This window comes from Danio aesculapii, chromosome 8 (genome assembly GCF_903798145.1).
Source record: "Danio aesculapii chromosome 8, fDanAes4.1, whole genome shotgun sequence".
Lineage (NCBI taxonomy): Eukaryota > Metazoa > Chordata > Actinopteri > Cypriniformes > Danionidae > Danio > Danio aesculapii.
In genome coordinates, this window is record NC_079442.1 from 42,229,698 (window position 1) to 42,235,806 (window position 6,109).

Sequence of the window (6,109 nt, forward strand, 5' to 3'; positions counted from 1 at the left end):
CCTGTTTATTTACATGCACAGATTATTTAAAAAAACATTTGACTAAAGAGTCCAACAGCGCTTGACGAAAAATTGATCAACAACTTAATTGTAGCTTTGTCACTTGTTAAAATGCAAGCAGTGCATCCTTTAAAGGCCATTTTATTAGGTACACCTACTCAATTCAGTGTGTTAATGCAAATTTTAAATCAGCCAATCACATGACATCATCATTTATAGATGTTAGATGTTGTTAAGAAGATCCAAAAGAAGAACCAAAAACATTGTCTTTACAGTCCATATGTGTCATTGCAGATAGTCTAGTGGTCTGCGCTAGGCATGGGACGATAACCGTTTTCAAGGTATACCGCGGTTTGGAAAAGTCAAGGTTTTAAAACTGCCAAAATTTTCTATAATACTTCTGTAATCGTTTTTAAGGTATGTGTAAGATTTGTTATTTACATATTTTTGTTATTTTTTTTTTTTTTTGGAAAACAGAATCTCCAGCAGAAAAAATATCCAAAGATGCCATTTTAAATCGTAAAGAAATCTGTTTTAGAAACTAATGAAGCTGAAGTCAATGATTCATTTAAATTATTTAGACATGTTTACTGCTCCAAAATATTATAAATCTTTCAAAAAATAAAATATATTGTTTTCAAAGGGGAAAAAGTTTAAGTTTTTTACCCCGACTTTTAAAAGAATATATTTTAGAGCAGTAATCACAATACCATGATACCGTGATATTTTATCCAAGGTTATCATACTGTCAGAATCTTATACCGGCCCATGTCTACCATGCGCATGACATTTAGGTCCTAAACTGACCCGCACGCACAAAAGTACAATTACGGACAGCACAAAATGTCTAATTATGCACACAATGTGTATACTGTATGAAGTAAGCACGTTGTCAGATCATGCTTATATGATTATTACCCTTTTCACAGATAAGCGTGATGTATTTCATGAACTGTAAATGATTGTTCAGCTACTACTAATGTGTATTTCAGCATTTGAAATCTAAAATAAGTCACTTGTGATTGAAAACACTGATCATTTGTGATTTATGACAAGCTCGGACCACTGGTGTAGTGAATTCATCAAGGGTTATTGAGCAGCCGCTGACTGAACTGTGAAGGGAGAGTTGGTTTATCTCTGTTTGCAGAGTTATTTCATTTTACTTCGTTATAAACAGCAGGCACGTGCAGGAGGGGGATTTGGGTGCTCGAGCACCTGCCCTTTTTTCTCTCCTCGGGATTGTTCCCCCTCCTTTGCAACACCCACAACGCTCTTCAGCTTTGCGATAAACCCGTGCCCCAATTGTTAATCAGATTGGTTAACAAGCACCAGTATTGCCTTCAAAATCTTTTTTAACATGAACAACCAACTTTCTGTGGTGAAGTTATTGCCCTTTGTGCCATTCTACTATGCTGCAGAGGAGTAGATGATGTTTGCAGCACAGTATGATGACGCATGTTGCTGAAAGATTATGTAAAAGTCATGAAATCCTACACAACCGTTCACACTGCAGTCGCATTGCAAAACATCAGACCTGTGTCTGATTTAATACCACATATGAAAGTGGCACAAATCTGAAGTGAAAAGATCAGATTCCATGCGGTTTGGGCTGTTCACACTGTCATTACCTGAGTCACGTGTGCAAATAAATCAGATTCGGGCCACATTTGCCTGCAGTGTGAACATAGCCTTGGTGCTACTACACTGCAGGTGTCCCAAGTTCGAGTCCCAACTCACTGACCTTTTCCAATCTCCTGCTCTCTCCAACTTCACTTGCTGTCAGTATATACTGTTCTGTCATAGTAAAATCAAAACAAAACTTTAATAATACAATAAAGATTGTGTGAGAATTCAAAAAGAGTTGTGCAATAATTCTTACGATCCATTGCCTTGACAATTTTTTTGGATTGTCAAGGCAATGCATAGTAAGAATTATTGCACTACTCTTTCTCTCTATCATTCAAAGGCAGTTGACACGATTGATCACACACTTTTAATTACCTCTTTAACACAGATCCATATGTCAAACCAAGCTACCACTTGGTTTGTCAATTATCTGTCCAACAGAACACAGTGCGTCCATATGGCTGGTTTGACTTTATCTTTAGAGGTGCTCAAAGGAGTGCCGCAGGGATCAGTATTAGGGCCTATATTATTTTCTATGTACATTAATAACTTGTGCGACAACCTTCCAAATGCCTTTTATCATCTGTATGCTGATGATAGTGATGTATTGTTGCTCTCCTTCACTTGTTCAGGCCATACAGTCTTTACAGTCTGCTTTTAATATTGTTTAATCTCGTCTTCAGGATCTAAAATCAGCTTTAAATGTAGACAAATCTAAATGAATGATTTTCACAAATTGTTCCACCCCTGTGCAGAACTAACTCCCAAGCTAAACAAATAAATTTAGTGTCCAGCTATAAGTATTTAGGCTTTTAACTCGATCAGGAGCTTTCCTTCAAAGCACACGTAGCAAATTTGGTTTGAAATTTGAGAGTTAAGCTTGGGTTTTACTATCGAATTGCATCTTGCTTTTCTCTTAAAGCTCGTAAACATTTGCCATCTGCAACATTTTTACCATTGATTGACTATGGTGATGTTTTATATATGAATGCTTCAACCAAATGTCTTCAGCCTATAAACTCTGTTTATCACAGCGCTCTGAGGTTTGTTACAGGCTGTCAGGGACTAACTCACCATTGTGAACTGTATGCCAAAGCTGAGTGGCCTTCTCTGAATGTAAGAATGAATGAATGGATCTGGCCTACAAGGCTCTTCTGGGTCTGGTGCCTTTATACCCAAGTTCCCTTCTTCATAAGTCTAAAAGTCAGTATGCCCTACGTTAAATGAATCTTATCATTTAACTGTTCCCTGGGTTTGAACTGAAATGGGGAGTCGAGCCTTTAGTTAAGCTGGCCCCTCATCCTGGAATACTCCTCAGTCTGAACTGAAAATATCTGAGCTCATCCCAATCAAATCTTTTTGCTCTATTCTTTTAAACAAACAACAACAGTCCATTTCTTAATGTATGTGTTTTTAACATATTGTAATGTGATATAGTTGAACAACTAGGTCACCCTTGTAAGGCTAGGTCACCCTTGTAAGGCTAGGTCGCCCTTGTAAGGCTCGGTCACCCTTGAAAATGAGATCTTGATCTCAATGGGTTTTTATCTGGTTAAATAAACACACAGAGGTTCAACTGTAGTCATGAAATTCCATTTGTGCACCCAAAGAAAAAGCAACTTAAGCCTTTTTGGTTATCTCTTGTGTCAGGTGCATTTATTACTTCGGCTAGTATGACAAATTTGGCATTAGATTTGGCAGTGCTACACGCAAACATTGTATTCCCCATAGTAATTGCATACCTGCCAACACACCTGCCTGTATTTCAGACACATCTCCCGCCACACTTCATATAAATACAGCCGAATAAGTCACATGGACTGTTAGGTCAAAGTTTTTGGTTCCTTTTCTGGACTTTGAGCATCTCGGATCCTTACTGTATGGAGGTTAAGAGACTTTGATCATGGCATGGTTTCTGGTGCCATGCAGTCTGGTCTGTGCATTTCAGAAACTGATGATCTACTGGGATTTTAATGAACAAACAAATGTTCCAGGTCAAGTAATGCCTTGTTGATGTTGGAGGAGAATGGTCAAACTGGTTCTGCAGATGATCACTTCTGAATGCACAACAACTCAAATTTTGAAGCAGATGAGCTACATCAACAACAGCAGAAATAAAGCACTTACCCTGTCAGATAAGAACAGCAGGCTGAGGCTACAATTTCCATCGGATCACCAAGACATGACAATATAGGACTGGCAAACGGTTGCCTGCTTTGATGAAACTCAGCGTCAATATTTGGAGGTAGGATGACAATTTGCTCTTGTATCAATGGTTCAGCCTGTTGTTCAGCTAGTGGTGTAATCTGGTCAAAGATTTTCTTGGCTCACTTTAGCATCAGCTGAGCATTATTTCAGCTCCACAGCCTTCCTGAGTATTATTGCTGACCATGTCCATCCCATTATGACTCCCAACCCATCTTGTGATGCTACTTCCAGCAAGATAATCCTCCATGTAATAAAACTCAAATCATCCCAAAAATGGATTCTTGCACACTGAGTTCCCTACAACCAGATCGCAATCCAGTTTGGGATGTGGTGGAGCTAGAGATCATGCCAGGCATGGGCAAACTCGATCCTCGAGGGCCGGTAGCCCTGCAGAGTTTTGCTCCAACACTAATCAAACACACATGAACACCCTAATTAGTGTCTTCAAGATCACTAGAAAGCTACAAGCAGGTGTGTTTGATTAGGGTTGGTGCAAAACTATGCAGGGACACCGGCCCTCCAGGATCGAGTTTGCCCATCCCTGGATCATGCCATGGATGTTCAGCGGACAAATCTGCAGCAATTGATTGATTTTTAAAACAAATAGGTGTAACTATGAGTAGCCAATGAGTTTAGTTAACTGGTTTAGTTAACTAAAAATACTTTTTTTTTTGAGAGTCGTCATCTTTCTGAGGTGGAGCTAACTTTGAGGTACAACTAAATAAACTAGAAACGCAAAGTTCTTAGAAAAAAAATTAGGGTGGCTTAAGAAAGCCTAGCCTGAAAGTTTGAAGCAGTTTTTAAGACGTTTGAAACAGCTGGCATAGAGAGATAACTACACGTGCTAGCATGTTTCTAGAATGGATTGACATGATTCTTGCTTGGTGTTCTGACTGGTTGCTAGGGAGTTGCTAGAGCATTTCTAGTCGGTTGATAGATTGTTCTGAGTGATTGCTAGGGTGTTTCTAGGCTGTTGCAAAGATGTTCTAGGTCATTGCTGAGGATGTTCTGAGTGGTTGCTTAGGCATTGCTAGTTCGTTTCTAAGGTGTTGCTAGGTGGTTGCTAAGATGTTACTAGTTTGTAGACAAACTTTATGTTTTTAAGAAGTTTGAAGCAGTTGGCATAGCTAAGTGCATAAGTGTTAGCATTTTTCTAGTATGGATTGGCATGTTTCTTGATAGGGGTTTCTGAGTGGTTGCTAGGGTGTTCTGAATGGTTGTTAAGGCATTGCTAGAGTGTTGTGAGTGGTTGCCAAGGTGTTGCTAAAGTGTTCCGAGTGGTTGCTAAGGATTGCTAGGATGTTCTGAGTGGTTGCTAAGTGGTTGCTAGGGTGGTCCGAGTCGTTGCTAGGCGGTTGCTAGGGTGTTCTAGGTGGTTACTCTGAAGTTGCTAGGCAGTTGCTAAGGTGTTCTATGTGGTTGCTAAGGTTTTGCTAGGTGGTTGCTAAGGTGTTCTAGATTGTTACTAAGGTGTTACTAGGATGTTCTGAGGGGTTGCTAGGCGGTTTCCAATTTGTTGCAAGGTGGTTGCTGGGGTGTTCTAGTAATAGCTAACATGGTTTTAGCATGCTGCTAGCGTGTTTCTAGCATAAATTAGTTGTTAGCATGAATTTAGTTTGAATTAGCATGTTGCTAGTATGAATAGTATGTTTATTAGTATGTTTCCAGTATGGATCAGTGTTTTGTTAGTATGAATTTGTATTTTGTTGTTAGTATGTCCAATGTAAAGTCAATGGCAGTGTTTTACAATGGAAGTCTATGGGGCAGTTGCTAGGGTGCTGTATATGGTTGCTAGGGTGTGGCTAAAAAGTCATCAGTGATTGGTGAGGTAAATAAGCCCAACTTTAAGTCTGTATGACAGTCTGGCACAAAGTTATGAGGTCACAAAGTTTGACCAATGTTGCCTTAATGTTAAGTCAATGGGACTTTTCCTAAATTTCTGGAACAGTTGGAAAAGATATAGCAACTTAATTCAGTATAGTTTGGAGATTTTGTGTTAGGTTGGTGGTTGTAGTATGAATGGTTTAGGAGGAGATAGATTAGTTTCAAAGAAGTCTATGTAATATAACAGTGTTGGCTTTCTCAAGCCACCGTAATAAAAAAAAAATATGTGCAGTCTTTCATGGTCATCCATTAATAGGTGCAGGAAAGAAACCCTCTCACCGTTTACTTCACAAATGCCATTGAGAACCACTCAATATCCCTCAAAACACTGAAAACATAATAACAAGTTCGATTAATAAATTAGATGTAATTGAATTAATATACATTTGGT